Source organism: Magnolia sinica, chromosome 3 (assembly GCF_029962835.1).
Source record: "Magnolia sinica isolate HGM2019 chromosome 3, MsV1, whole genome shotgun sequence".
Taxonomy (NCBI): Eukaryota; Viridiplantae; Streptophyta; class Magnoliopsida; order Magnoliales; family Magnoliaceae; genus Magnolia; species Magnolia sinica.
The window spans coordinates 14158227-14179449 of NC_080575.1; the positions used below are offsets into that span (position 1 = coordinate 14158227).

The 21223-nt window shown below is 40.3% G+C and overlaps 1 long non-coding RNA gene across 1 annotated transcript in view; it reads left to right on the forward strand.

The window, feature by feature from the left end:
• Nucleotides 1-20298, forward strand: part of LOC131239571 (uncharacterized) — a 72898-nt gene extending 52600 nt beyond the window's left edge. Inside the window, exon 3 of the long non-coding RNA XR_009168271.1 lies at nucleotides 20185-20298. This is a non-coding gene — a long non-coding RNA (uncharacterized LOC131239571). The remainder of the gene's footprint in view (nucleotides 1-20184) is intronic.
• Nucleotides 20299-21223: the final 925 nt, after the last annotated feature.

The following is a 21223-nucleotide window of genomic DNA, read 5'->3' on the forward strand; positions in this document are numbered from 1 at the left end:
ACTGGGAATTAGGCAACTAAGGGATGCCATGAAAATTCTCAGAATGAAAATGGGCTTCTATTTAGGCAAGGTATATGGAGGGTAGATATTGTACTAAATTCTTGTGAAACCTAGCGAATTACAGTATGTGACGCCGCAATCAACGATCACCTCATATAATCTGTGAGCTCGTGTAGAAAGATATTGATCTGGAACCAATCATCTTCCTTAGGCAACTTTGGTATGAGAATAGCCTTTTGGATCACCAACATTTATAGACCATCACCATATTTCCTCTCATCTCCGCTGTGAGTATCATAATCCACACTATGTGTTCCCTTTATGGTCTCACCTTCATCTGCAACTAACTGTTCTTCCACCACTACTTTGGAGTTGTCGACCAAATTGACTTGCCGCTGCCTACAATTAGAGAAATATGCCCAATCCAATTGCATTTATAGCATGGAATATTTTTTTGACTTGTTTGTAGTGCTGGTATGTTGTTCAAAATTTGTGGCCTAGACGATAGAGTGACATTCCTGACTTGAATCCCCTACAACCTTACTACTACTACCCAAAACACTAGTTTGTCGATTAAAACCTTCCATGTGACCATAGCTAGCTTTAGTCCTCTTTTTAACTAAGGTGGCTCGCCTGCATGCTTTTACAACAGTAAATATTGGTTGAATCCCCAACTGATCTACAATAGTGGGTTGTAACTCGTCCATGCAATGAGTAACCAATTTCTCTTCGGTCTCGGATAAATTATTTTGGGTCTCCAGATTACGGAACTCTACCGTGTACTCCTCAATAGTCATGTCCCCTTGTTAGATATCTTGTAATCACTGGAAAAGATATTGTACGTAGTCAACGGGTAGAAATGCATGCCTCCTTCATGAGAGACTTCATTTACTCCCATGATTTCACCTTGGACTTTCTATGCATTTCTCGGGTTGGCCTTATATATATATATATATATATATATATATATATATATAATTCTTACTACAACCAAGGCCGTGAGCATGGACCATTCCCAATAATTGATTTTGTTTTCAGTTTTATTTAAAAGAATCAAGTTCCATTTTGTACTGATTGTGAATTATGGGAAACATGTATGGATATTTTTCCTTTAGTTGCTCAATGTAGTTATAACTTTTTAATTTGAGTCTTCCAGTTGACTCTTGGTTTGATTGGTGACAACTAATTGTTTATGCAATGATTAAATTCATTTTGCAATGATTAAATTCATGTTGGCATATTTGTTTTTTTACTTCTACCATGTATCTGGAAGGATAGGGATGCTAGAAACTTTGTTGGAATTTATAATTTATTCAGGGGATGTGGTTTAAAAAATTGTTCTTGAAGTCTATATGAGCATGCCTTTTCTTTTTTCAGTGTGGTGGTTCAGTACAATTATGGTTTTTATTAGAAATCAAAACAGAAACACACCTATAAGGGGACGGGCATGTATTAAAAAAGAAATATACCTGTAAGGGGAAGGGCCCAATCATCTTATCAAAATTGGTTTAGAGATAGATAATGACTTGTCAAAATCATCTTATCATATAAGAACAACTCGTAACTTTCATGCTATGATCATGGCTCTATGGTATGAACTAAGATTTAAAATTGAATATCCCCCCTTTTTATGGATTGTAGGAGACATGTTCTTAGCAATCTGTTCACTAGATGAGTCTCAACCTCTTTGGTGTTTCTAGTCATCATGCTGTGAAAAATTGATTTTCCATTGGTTATTGCCATGTTGCTTTTAATAAAATATTAACTTATTCAAATAAGAAGATGTGCTACAACAATGAAATGGTACTTGACCCCAAATCTTTAACATGATTCCAAATCTTTAAGGCCATTCTTGGATAGATGTATTCCAAGCGACAATAAAAGGAACGGTAAAGATTAGGCAATGATTATTTCCTTGAGCACTATCGAAACAGAGATTCCAATTTTAGGGGGTCTTGTTTGGGTAGCAAGTGGAATCTCTTAGTTGTGAGACAACACTCACCTAGTTTCTGGTGCTAGAGAATCCATATTATGTACAAATGAAATGGTTACTTTGTGGAATCCTTTGTGCTCTTTGCTATCCAAACATTTCAAACGGTGATATCCAAACATACCCAAAACTCTTAGAAGAAGCACCATAATTTCTTATTCTATCGCACTCAAGTTTTCTTCCTTATGAGTAAGAAAATATGACTTGCATTAGCACCATCCAAAATGGTCGTTGTGCCCACTACAAATATAAGCACCCACTTAGTTCTCAATTGGGGGTGACAACTAGTCAATGATGATGATGGTTTTTGGGTTGATCGGTGGTGGATAACAAAGACTCACTAGACAACACTTTTGGGAATTAGCTTTGTGGTTTGGACAGTTTAAAAAAAAAAAGTCAAAGACCAAAGGAATGACGGTTGGGGATTAGTAAGATAGATGGGTGGGGAGATTTAATGTAGATGAGTATGAGAGTGTGTTTGGTGATTTAGGAGATGAGTGAGGTAGAACATTAAGGGCTATTAGCCTGAGAGATATGTTGAGGACCTCAATGTTGGACATGATGGGTTTTGGTATTAGAGGGTTGGTTGAGTTGAAGGTTAGATGGGTTATGGAGGTTGTTGTGGACACTCACAACATAAGTGGAGGACGTTGAACAAGTTGAGTAGTTAGTAGATGGATGGTGGGGACATAGTAATGGTAGTTGTGATGGAACTAAGATATGGGAAGAGGAAGGTGGAGGCAATGGTTACGAGCATTGGAAGCGTTGGGTATGATCTTCCCTCTGAACCAACCAAGGTAGACTGTCTGGATCAATAAGTAGACACGCACATGCTATTGTCAATGAAGCAGGAATGATGGCAAAAGTCACTAATGGGCAAACAAGCTTTGTGATGGGTGAGTTGCTTGACAATGATTCAATAACTTTCATGTCACAACCCATCAAGCATTTTAGCGATGGGAAAACCATGAACTTGTGAAATTGATATTTCTATGACAAACTAGATGAGGAAAACCAGAGTCTCAGAATCAGATGAGGATGCATGCAATTTCTCAAAACTTAGAAACTATCTTTCTACTACTTGAGAAGCATTTAATACTTCTATGAAGCATGAGTTCTATAACAAAGTACGGAACCTTTGGATTGGATCTATTCCATTTCTTTTTAGTTGTTTAGCCTTTGGATCTAGAAAGAATATAGAAATAGAATAAAGGTCCATTTCGAATGAAGAAATAATTAAGTTCTGAAATATCTCAGTTGGTCAAATTGGAACCAATTGTATCTTCATTTGTTCCTTTTGAGGAATGCCTAGAAAAACCACTTGATGAGGAAAACCACATTCTTAAAATCACACAAGGATGCAAGCAATTTCTCACAACTCATAAACTATCTTTCTTCTACTTGAGAATCATATATTTAAAGTAAATATTAGGAATCCCAAACCTCCAATAACTAGAGTTTCTAAAAGTAATAACCAATGGAAATCTAAAGACACCTAAAGAGTAAAGAACAAAAATTCTAGATTGGAGTGATTGGAACCAATCATGGGTTCCACTTACTTCATCACCCAACTCAATTCTATTGCATGGGTTAGTGATGCTAGCATGAGTAGTAGAAACTTTCCCTATGGCTGAAGAAGTACACAGGGTGTGCATGCATGTGGGTTGGGCTTCATAGACTTGGGCCTCATTGTATCCATTTTATTCACTTGCTTAAGCTCCTTTCGTTGACAAAGGAAGTTTGGGCCCATGCTAATTCGATTTGTTGAACTAGTTCATGAAACCGATGCTTTGTCGATTTGTGATCCGCATAGTCTTTTCTATCCATGATGGTGAAATTGCGCAAGGCTGTGGGCCACGCAGTCTGTATGTGTGGAAGCTTGGCGGAGAAATAGAATGAAGGCCATGTCCTAGAGGGCGGATGATTAGGACCAAATAAAATTCATGCCAATTAAATCCAATTGCCTACTTAAACTAATTTCCAATTAAAGCTAAGTAACACAATTTTTTTTCCCAATAAAGTGGACTCATGCCACGAGAATTTCATTAATCATCAGAACTTTATAGCCATTCAAGTGGGTCCCAACAAAAAGGTTTTGGACCACACCCATCATATAAGCACAAACTCCACTAAGCTAAAAAGCCGACAAAGAAGAAAACTGAATCCCCCACCCAATCCAAACCGCAATTGCCACTATACAACAAGAAACCGAGACAGAGAAAGGAGGGAAGGCATCAGAGAATGACCTCGATCAAGAGCACCTAATGGCTCCAAGGCCAACATTATCTAATACCAAAGCACCCCTCACTAACCTCGGAAGGTCTGAACGAGTCCCAAAAATTCTGTTTGGGCATCCATCGCTTGCCATTCTTGCCAACGCGTCGGCCACTGAGTTCCCCTCACGAAAGATATGATTGACAATGAGATTGAGATTTTGGCGAAAGTGTTGGATAGCTCCCAACTTATACCAAATATTCCAAGCATTGTAGGCCAGAGGCTCGCCCACCACATTTCAATGATCTTGGAATCAGTTTCCGTAATAATGTTGGTAAGTCCCAGGTTGGAGCATATTGTTATGTCATCTAACATGGCCTTGGCTTCAGTAACCGTGTTTATGGAATGCTCATAATATTTGTGAAATGCAAAAATGATCCTACCAAGGTGGTCCCTGCAAATTCCCCCTCCTCCGCTTTCTCCTAGGTTCCCCCTCGATGAGCCATCCATGTTTAGTTTTAGCCAGCCTTTTGGAGGTCTTGTCCATCTGACTATGGTGGGTTTGCCAGCAAGAGGTAAGTCAGCTTTTGAAATCCTTAGGGTCTGAAGAATGATACTTTTTGCCATTGTGTTCCTATCCGTTTCAGGGATGAAAGATCCAATTTCTCTCAACCAGTTAGAAACATTGAAAATGATTTGTGTATCTAACATGGTGTGGCCTTCAAATCGTGCATTATTTCTGCTAATCCATATCTCCCAGATGATGAGGTAGGGGACGAGTCCAGTGAGAAAGGATATTCTAGATTTCTTGCTTGCGCTGGAGGTCCACAGATGAATTCTCTGGAAGATAGACTGATTAGGAAGCGAAGCGATATCAAAGAGCTAATTGAAAAAACCCCAAACATTATCTACAATGCTGCTGAGACTAAACAGGTGGTCTAAGTCCTCCATCGTGCTATGATCGTGGCCAGTGGTTGATGTCCCCTGTTCTGCTATCTAAGCTGTTGGCCGCTATGAAGGTCCCAGTCCCTCATTGAGCATCATTAAGGGGGATAGGATGGGCCTGCTGGTGTATGAGGTTCAACCTGCAACATCCACATCTTGATGCTAGTGAAATACCAAATCTCTGAGCTGTCGTATCCACCGGAACTGCTCTATGGATAATTTTCCAAACAAAAATACCCATTTTCACGGGGAGAGCCTTGTTCCAGATCCACTTAGTCCATTGGAGTTTAGGTCTTTTTAAAAAAAAAAAAAAAATTTAAAGAGAACTCCTAAATTGCATTGAAGGTAGAACTTTACAGAGACTCTAAACTTCAGGCACCCCGGGAACCAAAGGCCGGGGCGCCTATCATAAGGAGACCACACTCGGCCTCAAACAAAAGAACATCAACCAAAATCTATATAGCTATACATGTGATAGTCTGATAGAGCCAAGACCAATCTTATCAAGGAAAAGGAGACCCCGAACGTGGGGAGGGAGCAGCGATGGATGCTCAAAAACCTGACACGTCTGCTCTCTACTACCTTCTTTTGCCATCCCATCAGCTGGCCCATTCCCTTCTCTCAGAATTAGAGAGACGAAAAATGACATTTTCTGCTTCAGATTCAAGATTCTCCCTACCCTTGGTTTCCAGTACCAAGGAATAGCATGCTTCCCTAAGAGTAGGTCCGCCACAAATTTGGAGTTAGTTTCTACTTCAATGTTATAAAAACCTTTCTCTAAACAAAGGGCCAGACCATCATAGACCACCCTGAGTTCCGCTCTGTTGTTTGTCCCCTCCCCGTAGGCTGAACGGAAAGCAAACACCAAGCTTCTGTCGGCCCTCCTATAGACGTCACCCCCTCCAGAAAGGCCTGGATTGCCTCTAGCAGATCCATCCACATTGAGCTTGACCTTACCTAAAGCGGGTTTGAACCATTTGACAATAGGCGAGGAAGAGGAGAGCGGGCACTGATCCCTAGCCCTGGCTGGCTGGTTCTTAAGAAGGCGATTGATCCACCAGTGGATTCGAGCACTGCATCTGGTAGCGTTCATCAGGTTATTACTGAATCTAGCCTCGTTCCTTGACCACCACAGCTCCCAGATGATAAGAGTAGGAATTACTAACCTATCTAAAGCAGGGGCTGAGCCTGGCACTCCTGGTCTTTTCCATTGAAGGAGTCGATACTCCATCGAAAGGGACGAGAGAAGAGAGATGCCATAGGAAGCAGAAAATCTGGCCCACATCTCTGCTGCTACCTTCCCGTCAATGAACAGAAGCTGAATAGATTCATGGTCAGGCCTAGATGAGCTGGAAGGGGGGCAGCAAGAGTATCAGGACGCGATCTGGATACCTTTGGTCTTCACTTGCTCATCAACCGGAATGGCACCCTGAAGCAATTTCCATATGAACAGGGACATCTTAGGAGGAATAGATCGGTGCCAAATCCACGAGAACCACCACCTGGTAGCAGACTGCTCTAGGTTGCTGCTTAGCTTCCAGGCAGATCTAGTCGTGAAGGAACCCGACAGGTCTAATGGCCAGAATATCTCTACTCTACTCTCAGACGTCACATAGCCCCCTTAAAAAATATGGTTTATAATCTCCTGTGGTAAGAAAGAAAAAACTGAAGAGGGAGGGAGGGGGCCAAACTCACCAAGGAAATCTCTCACCTTGAGCAGCTGCACGGATAGAGGGAGGGGAGCTGTTATAAACTATTGGAGAGGCCCCAACCCGGTCCAATTTGTCGACCACATATTCAGATCCCTTGAGCCTACCTGCCACTGAACAGCTGATTCGAGTAGGGGAAACACACTTCTAATTTCTTTCCAGAACGGCGACGCTCTAACAGACGACTGCAACCCGTTCTTGGTGGACAGCTCACCCCCATGCTGGAGTTTCATATGAGATACCCAAGGTCCACCCCTCTTAGTAAACTTGACGTTCCAAGCCATTCTCAATCGTAGCACTGCCAGAACATCCTTTAGCTTCCTAATACCTAGCCTACCTTCTTCTGTGGGCCTGGTAATCTTGTGCCACGCAATCCAGTGGCACTTTCTCTTACTGTCAGCCCAGCCCCAGAAAAGAAGAGTAAAGCAGTGCTCCATGGATTCTAGAGTTTGGACTGGAATCTTAGTGGCGGCCATGATATGCAAAGGCATACTCCCTAACACATGCCTTATAAGAATCAGCCTACCTGCTTGAGAAAGGAGTCTGGAACTCCACCCATTGACTCTATTCCTGATTTTGTCTAAAAGTAGATGAAAAGAAGCCGGCTTGATTCTCCCCTTGACAAGTGGAACGCCGAGGTAATGAACATCCGACCTAGCTTTAGGAAACCCGAGCGTGCGCTCAATTGATCTGATCCTACCTGGAGACATCTTGGAGGGACAGAGGTAACAACTCTTGTTGCAACTGATCTTTTGACCTGAGGCAGCCTGAAAGGAAGAGAGGAAGGTCTTCACCTTACTCAACATTTCTTTGGTTCCGTTAGCAAACAGAAGCGTATCATCGGCAAATAGCAGGTGAGAGATAGGCGGGCTTCGTCTTTGAAGCTTGTAAGGACATAACCAACCTCTTTCAATCAAAGATTTGAAATTTCTGGAAAAGACTTCGACATCGATAATAAAAAGACCCGGCGATAGGGGGTCCCCTTGCCGAAGGCCTCTTAAAGATTTAAAGAACCCCGCTGCTTCCCCGTTTATAAGGACTGAGAACCAAGTGTTTCCCCAACACGTTTCCATCAAATTGATCCATTTACTACTGAAACCAAATTTCCTCAACACCTGTTTGAGAAAGCTCCAATCCACCCTATCATAAGCTTTCTCTAGATCTAGCTTCATAATGATGTTGCCACCTCTCTATTTTCTGTCAATGTTTCTTAGGGCCTCAAAGCGATGTTCTTGGTAATCGATCTTCCTTTGATGAAGGCAGCTTGTTCCGAGGAGATCAGATTGGGAAGTACCGAACTCAAAAGATCAGCTAGGATCTTTGCAAGAATCTTGTATATTACATTGCAGAGGCTAATCGGCCGGTAATCAGCAAATTTGGAAGCCGTAGGCGACATTGGAGTTTAGGTTGATGTTGTCTGAACCCATTCCATGCTGATTTGATAGTGAATTTACCTGAGGTTAATAGGTCCCGGATCATCCTATCTGCTCTGTTTCATAGAGCAACTGGGTTAGCTGAAACAATCTGCATTGCTACTGGAGATATGATGTCTTGGACTTCTACCAGTTTGGGAGAAGAAATCCCTAACCATGGCATTTAACAAATGATGCGGAATGGGACTCACAATCATGCCAGCGAGTAGGCCTCCTCCTGTCCAATTCTGGGTCCAAAAATTGATGTTGGCTTCTCCCACGAGCCATCTAGAGTGATGTGATGTAAAAGGCAAAACTTTAAAGATTTCCTTCCAGCTCAAAGAAGATACCGATCTATTCATTCCTTTATTTGATATTAGCTTCTGAAGGTATTTTGCTGAAATGAGATTGGCCCATAGATACGTACCTTGTAACAACTGCCAGCCCATTTTTACTTTGAATGCACGCGTAATTTCATCAAAACTTCTGATGCTGATACCTCCCTCGTGGATAGGGGTACATAATCTAGACCATTTGACCTAATGTCTCTTGTTTCCTCAATCTGAATTGCCACAGAAGAAGTTACAATAGATCTTTCCACCATTTTACTTAATGATTTTGAGATGCTAATAACTGATAGCATGTGGATGGGAATGCTGGATAGGATATGTTTGATCAACACTAATTTCGCTGCCGGATTAAGAAGGTTGGCTTGCTAACCATCAATCTTGTTGACAATCTTCTGGACGAGTTGGTGAAGAAGCGAACTTTGAATTCTTCCTTTGGTAAGGGGGATGCCAAGATATACAATTGGGAGAAGGGGTTGTCTGAAACCCATCAGATTGCCCAGATTTTGTGCTTTGCTTCTGAATGATTTCGTTAGAGCAATGAAGGAAGTTTTCGATGCGCTAACCTTCTGGCCTGATGCATTTTTGTATTCGTGGATGAATCTAAGGAGGATACGCACATTAGATAACATGCCATTAAAAAACAAAATAACATCGTCAGCAAAAAAAAGGTGGGTGATTGTGGGGCAGTTTTGAGGCAGGTTGAACGGTTGGCAACTCCCAGAGGATAACAACTTGGATATGCCCTGCTGAATACTGCAGCCGCAAGATGAATATGGATAGCAATAGTGGGTCTCCCTGCCTTAGACCTCTGCTCGATTTGAAAAAGCCAAAGCTTCTGCCATTTATAAGGATGGAAAACCAGATCTGTTTCCAGCATCGCTGCAGTTGGGTGACCCAAAGACTATCAAACCCGAATTGCTGAAGAACCTGAACAATAAATCCCCATTTCAATCAATCATATGCCTTTTCCATATCTACTTTGATGATCAGAGTGCCTTTAAAAACTTTTCTATTTATCTCATGGGCCATCTCTCTGGCTGTGGAAATATTCTCGGTTATTGATCTCCCTTTGACGAACGTGCCTTGCTCATTGGAAATCAGATTTGGGAGAATGTGGGCCACCTCGATGCCATGATCTTGGAGAAAATCTTCATGATACAATTACATAAGTTGATAGGTCTGAAGTTTGTGATGTATTCCGGGTTCTTTTTCTTTAGGATGAGGTAGATTGGGTGCATTGGAAGGCTTTGGGGATCGGACCTCCCTGGAAAAAGTCTTTGGCTGCTTCAAATAGTCTTTACCTATAATGTCCCAACATGATGAATAGAAGGCTCCTCCAAATCCGTCTGGGCCAGGAGAACTGTCAATCGGAATGGATAAAGCCGCTTCTTTAACTTCTTCTTCTGAAAGGGGTCTCATAAGACCAATATTCATCTGATCTGTCACAATTCATGAGATGCAATTGACTATTTATTCATTATAGTTGTAGACTTCAAAGGAAAATAGTTCTTTAAAGAATCTCTCAGCTTCTTTGCCAATATCCTCGATCTTCTCGATTGTTTCACCCGAGGCCCTTTTCAGCTTCATAATCGCCAATCTTCTATGATTGTCTAGAACTGAATCGTGAAAGAATCTTGGATTCCTATCTCCTTCTGTTAGCCAATTATTCTTGGATTTTTGCTTCCAAAATATTTCCTTTTGAAGATAGGCCCTTTTCAATTTTGCGTGGGCCAGGTTGAGATTGAGTGTGTCAACTTCTGATTACGTGTTGAGGAGATTAAACTCGGCCTTGGTCACTTTATCCCAGCCTCTTGGACGTTTCTATTGACATCTTCAAAGATGTCTTTGTTCCATGCTTTCAACACTGTCTTTATGTTTTCAATTTCATGAAAAACTTGTACATAGGCGTAGCTGCGATCTCATTGTCCCAACTAGCCTTCGTAGTCGACATGAAGTCATCATGATCTATCCACATTCTCTGGAATCCGAATGGGCGGGGAAATTTTGCTGAATCGATTTGAAAGCTAAGAGGAATCGAAGAGTGATCGGAGTGAGACCTCATTAGATGATCGAGCAACCTAGGAGGCTTCTCATCCATTCTGAGTTAATCAATATCCTATCTAATCTTGCCCATCCGTGGCTTCTGCCCACTTCGCTATTGCACCATGTAAAGGGAGAACCTGAGAATTCTGCGTCCATCAGCCTCGTGTCATTAATAACCTCCTGAAAGTCCGTCATTACTACAGTCATCTGCATAGGACCTCCAAACCGCTCGTCTGGACTGATTGTGGTATTGAACTCTCACAAACCATCCAAGAGCCCACTAAGGAATTGAATATACTTCTCAATTCGTCCCATAAAGTCTTTCTCTGCTCTTTAAAGCAGCTAGCGTACACTGCCGTGATGACGACTGGGTGAGGAAGACTGTCCTTGGAGATCCTAATTGTGATGCATTGCCTAGTAGCCCGAATAGTTTGGATTTGAAAGTGACTCTTTGCCAAAATCCATATTTTGTTATCCACCGCCTCTTTAGCAATCTGACAGTTGAACCCCAGCTTGGCAGCAACAACAACTCTCTCAAACTCTCTGATCATTGGTTCCTGCAGTAGCAAAATCCCAATGTCGTGTTTCCTAATCAACCGTTTCAAAAATTGGTTAGTTTGAGCATTGCCTACCCCCCTCACATTCCACGATAGAATACTAGTCATTAGTAACCCAACCCTTTTGCCCAGCCCTTTTCTACAAGCTCTTCAATCTCTGACTTTTCCTCTTGATGAAGTTCATTTTCAACAGATTTTTCCTTTTCTTTTTCTCCTCAATTCTATCTGATCCTTCATCCTGAGAGCTGCAACTAGATCCTATAATGCTTGTTTCAAAGACTCTAGTCCTTTCTTAAATGTCCTCCCATAGATTCAGAGCCCCCTGAGCTTTTCTATTTCCTTTTTTACCTATTTGGTGGCCTTGTTCTGCTATCACTGTGTCCACAGTCTTCCCTGGTTCGTTGCCTGATTCTACTTCCTCTGCTCTATCTTCGCTGATGGCCTATGGTCCTTGGTTCACGGATCATGTTGAGAGAAGAATCTGGTTTGTTTCATTGTGGTCCACTGAAGTTCGAATTTGGGCTGCAGGACTCATGGCATTCAATCTCGCAGAATTTTCTTTGAACATTTCCTTCTCCCCTGAGTTTTCTTTAAACATATCCGTCACCCTTGAGAGCCATCCTTCCCAAGTTACCATCATATCTGGTGTTGGTTGGATCCATTGTAGAGGAGTGGTTGGATGACTTGGGTGAAGGCAAGGCAGATTCTGGGTGTGTAGTTGCTCCTAGTCCCCTCCTCGTGGACTGAGGAGAATTTCCTGATTCATCTCATTCGTATATTGTGACATGGCCTGTTGGTTGTTGAGGTCTGCAATGGGATCACATGGCAGTAGATATCTAATTTCTTGGGAGCTTGTAATAACAATCGTATCATGGTTGTCCTCTGTTCTGTTTCTCGGTAGCTCGGGCTGCGAAATGGAGAGAGGCGATCGTTAATGAGGGAGCATGTCCAAAGTTTGATGGTCCATAATCAGCATGAGATCATAGCCATTTACATCATGTAAACCTTGACCAAGAGAATTCCTAGTGTTGTGGACCTCAGTGACTTCCAGCAAAGTCTGTGAGGCATTTCGTCAAACAGTTGGGTGATGTCCTCTTCTGCTGCTTGTCTCATGGTTTTCATCAGAATTATGATTTCGGCTATCATCTGCTTTGTCATCCTAATGATTCTGATGATTCGCAGATGTCCGAACGACCCATTGTTTGGTTCCTTCTTTAACATTATTGATTTGAACCTTTTGATTTCGATCCTAGCTGGTTGCTAATATTAGGGAACACTAAAATTTGGTATGATCTTCCTTCCACTAGGAGATTGATCATCTTGGATGTGTCTTAGTGAGGAAAGATTTTCGCTCGAGCATACCAATGGTTTGGGCCCTCCATTGAGTTCTTGTCTATTTTAATAACTGAACCCAATTGTTTAGCAATATGCCCGATAGTGTGTTCGCTCTAAGCGTGAATGGGGATGCCTTTAATACGAACCCAAATTCCTTTGCCCGAAACCATCATAGTTGGACCCCACATTCTGGTATTTTCCAATGACATTCTTTGATGGAGAATTTTGTCCCTGGAGAAAGCAATTCCCCCTTCCCTGGAATTGAAACTGAGAATGTAAGCTGAAGCCGAGATTCTGTAAATTTCAACCTAAGAGTTGTGAAGCGGACATGAGCGGAGGGCCTTGATGATAGCAGTAGAGGCGTCATTAGCTCCTTTCACTTCCAATACCAGCGCATTGGATAGATTTGTCCTTCCTTTGTCATAAATCCATTTTGGGACAATAATGGATTTTGAGATGGAAGGGGGATTAGGAGGATTGAGCGGGTTGAGCGCATCCACATAAGTCTTTGGCCTGTTCCGAATGACGATTTTCTGGGATCAGTCTCTTTGTTCCTGGTTGCTTAGATTCATGTTCATGGGATTGGGTTGGGGATCCGAGCTTCCATATTTTGGCAAGCAGCTTCGTTTCTCAGTTTTGTTATATCGGCTGAAGGCTTCTTGGGTTCGAATGTCTGGAAGGCATTGTTAACTTGCATTCTGCGTCTACCCAAGAATCGGTCATTCAACATAATTTTTATTGTTAGGGCATCCGCCTTGCGTCTGAATCGAACACAAGCAAAGCCCCTACCCCTTCCTGATGATGCAAAGGTCGGAATATAGATATTAGTAATGTCCCTAAATTGCTCAAATCTCTTTCTGAGATCATCCTTTGCATTGTTGAATGAAAGGTTTTCGATGAATAGACTGCATTACTCTTCCTTCTGATGCCTATTGCGAACCGTCTGCCATTCACCCTCTTTGGGCACCTTATCTTGTTTGCTTCTTTGCTCCATTATGAGGAAATCATCTTCCCATGTACACCTATGCCAGAGATGCCGCCTCTCGCCTCTCCCTAAGTAACACGATTTAACACTAAGGCTTCTAAGCCATTAATGGGTCCAATCACATAAACTACAAATCATATTCCTATGAAGTAACTAGTATATGTAAGATAGTGTACATGTGTGTGTGGGATGTGCTAACTATCAAATCCTAATATTCATCTAATCATGCATATATATAATCGACCAATTAATCACATAAACATAATTAATTAAGTGCTCAAATAACAATCCCAAATGCAAGCATGTATTGTGGTTCAGTTTCCCTAATCCACTCCCGGTGGAGGCACTTAACTCAAGAGTGTACTGGATATCACTATTAGAGGTTTTAAATCAGTTTCAACCTATACAATCCTACAGAAGGATTGACTCCTTCGGAGACTTATGTAGTTTTCTTTATATGCTTGCTGCCAACCTTGGTCCCACTCTACTTGTATTCACATGTGTTGGTGGCCTACAGGCCTACACAAGTACTTGATTTAGGTCCTACACAATAACCAAAGTCCTACGCATGAACCTATTTGAGTTTGGCAATCAAACTCTTACACTCAATTCTACATAAGGAAGGAGTGTACAATGCCTATACTTTGCCAAAGTTTCAGCTTCAAGATCAAACACCTTGCTTGAAGTACTCCTTTAAGTTAACCAAGGTGATGAGAGGTTAGGTGAATCTCCTACATCTAATGGAAGGTTGTAATCCTAGAAGATTCACCTAGATGCGTGTTCTAGAGGGTTTAGATAAATATTTGACTATTGGTTCAAGTCTAATCTTTAGAAAAAGGTGGAGATCAAGTTCAACTTCTTTATTGAGGTTGGAATCCTATTTCAAGTAATAAATTACAAGGAAGACAACTTAGATCTCATGAACTTAGAGACTTAGGATGAGGGATATGATCATGGAATCACCTAGTCTTCTATTGCTCAAAAAACTCATCCAAATGCCTAAGAACCAAATCCCCTTTTATAAGAAACCGATTTGCAACGACTATAAAATAGTTAGTTAACGGCTCTTTCGATGGGATCGAAGGACCTTCGATAGGATCGACACTATTGAGAAAATTCAGAATTTTCTCTTATGGTTTGTGGACTCATTCTTTGATCTGACCGAGTGGTGTTTCGATCGGATCGAGTCCTATAGACAGCCTGTCGATGAGATTGTAGTCCACTAAAAGCTGTTGTTTCGGGCATATGATTTCACAACAACTAAGCACATCTTCTAGCTTTACTAATCATGTTTCAATTAGGCTTATAAGGCTACAGGATGATCAACAAGGTTTACATATTAAGCCATGATCATTAAGACATTCAATGGGTTGTTTTGCGTCAAGGGTTAGGGTCGCCAACGCACCTCATTTACAGTTCTTTGCTCATTGATGCTCATGTAAACTTATCTTCAGTCTCCAGCTTCCAAGGGCTCAATCGACAACATGACACACAAAGTCATGTGACTGACAAACAAGATGCACAAATGAGTGTACTAACAGTTTCTCCCTTTGTCAATTACGTGACAAAAACCTAATCTAGACAATGTCTTGGTTCATACCAATGAAATACCAAAACAACTCAAATATTACATGTCCAAGATTACAATAATTGACAAAGTTAAATACAGGACCCGAGACACGTAACAATGGCAAAACATAATTTATTGTTTTGGTGAGACTTGATTTTTCTTTCCTTTTTTTTTCATTATTTGACAAAGAATTAATTCTAATAGATATACCAATAAAAATATATAATGGAAAAACTCTATTAAGTAATGTATTTAACTATAAAGCACATACTAACAGGGGATTTAAAGGGTTTATATGAACATTAAAACATGGAACATGCTTATTATGGTCATTCAAAAGATATATCAACCAAGTTAGGAATGACCAATAATAATCTATCAATAACATATTATACTTAAAATTAAATAATTTTAGAAATAAAACCAGAAAAAATAAATGAGGCTAAAATCCTTGAATTTTACTATTCAGCACAAGATGAGGCCAAGATCCCTACATTTTCCTTTGTTGCTCACTAATGAGGCTTAATCCTTTGATTTAACTGTAGAGCACGAGATTAAGGCTGAAATCCTCTGATTTTCAATTTAGCCTAAAGGGACCTTGTAAAGTCACCGATCAGATGTGTTATGGTCTCTTAAGTCTCTAAGAAGGGATACCGTGGTGTAGGCCATTAAGACACGTAAGTGACTAAGATCTTCAATACTAGAGGAACCTTCTTAAGTGGATTCAGACTCCTCTGCATCATCCCATGTCGCCGTCATAACCTTGCCTTTAGATCTTACTTTGCTAGGGCAATCGATGGCAATATGTTTATAACCCTCACAGTTGTAACATTGGACCTACTTATGTGGTTTAGCAGATTTACCTTTATGATATTCAACTATCTTGTACTTTTTGTCACAACTATTCCCTCTATTCAATTTGAGAAATTTTCTTAAATTTTCTTTCAAAGTCAACACCCCATCCTCATCCTCATCATCACTATCACTTTCGGATTTGACAACCTTAAGCCTATGTGAATGCCTATGAGATGTTTTTAGGACGTTCAGTTTCTTTGCTCTAGAGGAGGCCTTAAAGTATAGTTCATAAGTTTGTAAGGAACCTAAGAGTTCTTCTACTTTCCTCTATACACCTTCCGAAATCCTCTCTCCTAAACCAAATATGGAGTTTGGTATATTTTTAGGAAAAAACATTAATAAATTAATGAGTTCATGAGATGGGCTCTGTAGGGCCCACCTTACTGCGTGTGTTTTATCCGCACTGTATATCCAATTTGACTGGTCATTTTAAGGCATGAGCCCAAAAATTTGACAAATCAAAACGCTTAAGTGGACCACACCATAGGAAATAGTGGTGATAATGATTTCCACTATTAAAACCTTCCTAAGGCCCACCAAGAAGTTTATTTGCCATCCAAACTATTATTGGGGTCACATAGACCCAGTGTTCGAAGTATCGGTATTGCTACAAGTTTCTCTGGCAAGGGATATAGAAACAATATCGATATTGCTGATAACCAGAAATGCGGAGAAACATGGGGAAAATGGTGGAATTTTTAATGATTTAATGGGACCTTAAAAGCATAGGAATTAAAAAAATGTAAAAAGAATGCATACATAACAAGTTTCCATTTAATGGGGCCTTAAAACCATGTGTTGTTGTAAGAAATCAGTCCAACCATCCCATCCGACCTATTTAACCATCCAACTTTCCATCCAAACATCCATCAATATTGCAAAATATCAACAACACATGATTTCACCAAGAAATCGTCAACAATTGGAAAGGAAACAGAAAATTTTGGTCTCAATATTGCACGTGTTATGATATCGATAATATCGAGATATTATCAATATTATCAATGACAAAATGAACACTACATACAACCATGTGCCCATAAAAAAAAATTGAAATAAAATTTTTTCTAATAAACAAAATTTGAATGATATCAATTCGTTAGCGATATTATTGAAATATCGTCGATACACTTATGATACAAGCATTAGCTAGAATTTACATAGTCGAAAATATTAGTGATACATTGGCGATATTGATGCATTGGTAATACAAGTGACACCTAGAATTTACATAATTGAAAATATTGGTGATTACAATAGCGATATTGATACGTTGGTGATACTTAGCAATACATTGCTAATACCTGAAATTTTTTATACTACCAAAGTTATCAATATTGCTAGCAGTGTTATCGGTATCGCTAAGCTGGAGATAAAGATAATATCGGAGATATTTCAATAATATTAGAGATAATTCGAACATTGCATAGACTTAGATGAAGGGTAAACATGAATATCAACTTGATCTAAAACCTTTGTGGCACCTAAGAAGTTTTCAATGGTAGGCATACGTTCAATACCAATTGCTTCCTATGTCCCGGTCTACCTGAGCTTTTGATTTGCCTCCTTCTTAGGCTTATGTCCTAAAATGCCCTGTCAAAATGGATGGACATTGTGGTAAAAGACATGTATCATGGTGGGCCCCATAGGGTACTTGTCATGACTATTCGTCTCTAGCTAGGTCCTGGTGGGGGTAGTACCCAATCCGTGTTCACTTTTAGAAGCCATGTTCAACTAGGAAGAAGATTGTTTTACATTTGATTAGAAAAATTCAGTGTTTCTTGTTATTATCTAGAGATTTGGGACTGAATATTGGCCATTTGTTATTTTCTCCAATATGGGTATCGCCTATTTTCTGTGTTGTAATATACTCAAGTCATCAAAGGCCGGAGACTAAAGCGGTAGTCAACGGACTCCAGCTATGCTCTAAGAAAGGTTATGATAGAGTTGAAGTAGTGAGCGACTCCAAGGTGTTGGTGGCCTTATTTCTACCGAGGGTGGAGTGCCATGGGCTGCCCATTGCTGGAAATTTTCTTTTGATAAGATAAGGGCCAATATTAACATCAAAATGAAGCACATTCCTCGGGAAGTGAACAAAGTAGCAGATGACTTGGCTCACATGGGTAGCTCCACTCAAACGGATTCGATTATCACGATCGCTTCAAACCTACTGCCCCCTATTTGTGGGGAATTGGTTTTGGACCGATCAGGCCTGAGCTCAATTAGGGGTCATACATAGGTTTTTTCTTCTTTCTTGTTGTCTCGCGTATGCTTACTATAGGCTGCCTCCCCTCCTCTTTTTAGTGGTGGGGGTCTGACCCGAATGTGTATTGTTCAGATTTTCTCCATATGAAATATACGTCACTTGAGTTGGTAAAAAAAGTCATCAAAGGCCAAAAAAATAAAAATAAAAAGTTCTTGGAGGTTGTTAGAAGTCATGGTTGTTGTGACTCAATATATAGTTATGTGTGGATAATTTCCACCCAAGATTCATGATATCATATCAACAGTTGTATGACGTACTTCTACCTTTCCATCACAGCGATGGCATATCAACTAACATAGTGGCAAAGGTCTGGGCAATACTTGATATCCTCCAAATTTGTAAGAACAAGGGCTTGTGTGATATAGTAGTGGAAAGTGTTTCTAAAATGGTTATCGAATGAATTAAATCTGACTCTGTGGGCCCTTGGGTGTCAGTAAGGTGGTGAAGAGAAATGCTTCTCCCTAGGAGCTAATTGCAGAAGTAAGGCACGTGCTTTTTGTTTTTTAAATTTTATTATTTTATTATTTTTTTAACGAAGGCCTGCTATTCATTTCACTATATCATCAACAAAATTTACATTCGGGCTACCCTAGGACCAAAAAGCCAGGGGGAACCTATCATGGCAAAAGGCAAAAAAAAAAAAAAAAAAAAAAAAACAAACATTGCACAAAATATGAAGTAGAAAAGAAGCATTAAGCTTTTCTAATCACACCCGGCCCAAACTTATCAAGGAAGAGAAGCCCTCTGACTTAAGGGGGGAGCTCAGCAAAACGATCAAACCAGGAGAAGGATTGGGAGCCACTACCTAAGTGGGCCATAGTATCCGCGGGGGAATTACCTTCCCTGAAGATATACGCAAAAAGAATCTGTCCCCTGAGCGTTAGCCTGTTGATTCTGTTGAGCCAGTAGCTCCATTTCCAGCCTGGTTGTGAGTCCCCATTCAGAACATTAATAACCAGCCGTGAATCCAATTCTACAACGACATTGTAGAAACATTTTTGAAGACAGTGGGAAAGACCGTCATGGATGGCTCGCAGCTAAGCAAAGGTGTTCGAACCCTCGCCATAGCCTGAAGAAAAAGCGAAAATAAATTCACCCATCTCCTCTACAGATTCCCCCACCTCCAGAATTTCCCTCTAGCATAGATTAGAGAGAGAAATGGGTTTGTGGATTGGTTGGTGAGGATAGGGAATGTAGGGGATCTTTTACATCTATTGGTTCTCAAATGAGCTCCCTTATTAAGGTAGAAGCAAATTGATAGTGGATAGACTAGGCCTTGTAAATATTTGGCTATTATTGATATTGGACTTCTTTAATTTTTTGGCCTTCAAAGGGAATTTTGTAGCTATTCCTCCGGTCTACGTATTGTCCCACAGTGAGGAGCAGACTAACATTTAAACTAAACAATGAACAATTAAAAAAAAAGGTAAGCAGAGAAAGGTTTCCATACCCAAAAGTGTTGGCCCCAGCTAACTGTGTGGATTGAAGGGATCATAAGGACTGGTTTTTTACTCATGATTGTAACTCTATTCGGTCTTTGTTTATTACTATCATAATGTGTTGCTCTTGAATGTTGCTCAATTGGGGTGTCAGCGGGGATCTAAGAAGTTGGTATGTGGTGTGTTATTTTCAATTTTGCCAATTCCTTATTGCCCTCCATCTTAATCAAGGCATCTCTTATTCAACTAAAAAATGTCTAATTTTGCACCTCTTTTTATTTCACTATCAAAATGTTCCATTAGCAAAGTAGGATCATACAACTATTAAGAACTTGTTAGCAATGATAACAACCTCCTCTCTTCTCCCATCCTACACTCCAATATAGATCAATGACTTTCCCTATTATCCATTTTCTTTCTTTCTTTTCCTTTGAGAATATCGTGTTGTTTTACACCCTTATTTGTTGTCAAGATGCTCCCTAAAAAAATCCAAACTACGTTCATTGATCACCAGGGTGCATGGCCGTGGATAGTTCATGCATTTGCAATATCCGAGCAAGATAATCTTTCACCCGGGGGTTTTTTGGCACCCCATTGAGGTCAGTTTGTTTTGTTGCTTTGCCTAGTCTCTTGATAGATCATGTGTATAGGCTTTTGGAAGGTTGAATGGTGGATACATGCATGCCTCTACCATTAGTGTGAATGTTGTTCTTCCTTTTTCTTCTTTTTCTTTTTTCTTTTTATCAAAAGAACAAAATTGAATTGAAACATATAGAAAGCAATCCAAACAGACAAGAGGCCGGAAGGCCTCTTTCATCTTCCCCACCCCTCTCTATCTCTATGAATGTTGTTCTTTCATAAATCAATTATAGGCAGTGTGCTCCATTAGTAGCTCCTCCCCCCTGTAAAGCACATGACCTATAATTTTTTTGATATGAAACCAAATTTATACATCCAAGCATGGCAAGTGAATTTTAAAAGTAACACCAAAACTATACAATCAAGCTAGTATCTACAAAATGGATGCAAAGCTTGACCGTCTCTTTGTTCTAGGGACCCAGCTAATTCCAACGCATGATTCATGTCCTTGCATTGTCCATTGTCGGGTAACCCCTCTCTAGGGAGGTTGGCTCTTCTCCTGGACAATATTACCTCCTACACTAGCCAAGCCATTAGTTACCGAGTTAGACAATAGCTAATTTTTCATGCTAGCTAGCTCTCTTTCGATTTCCCACATTTCATATTAGACCTTGCTAGGATGGCAAGGGGTAGACATCTTTAGGCATTCCTTCACCACCTTAGAGTCTAACTCCACAACAATATTCTGTAGGCAAGGTTTTTGTTATATTTAATACCATCAAGTATTGCCTTCACCTCTGCTATACTGTGCTGCTAACATGCCCAATTTGATTATTTTGTCCAATACATGTAGATAGTTTGATAGCCTTTGCATCAAGTCTTAGTTAATTCCCATGCTCTATTAGTTACGAATTAACCCGAAGAAAGTGGCTTTGAAAACCTAGTTCAAACCAATGTTATAAAATTCTTCCGCA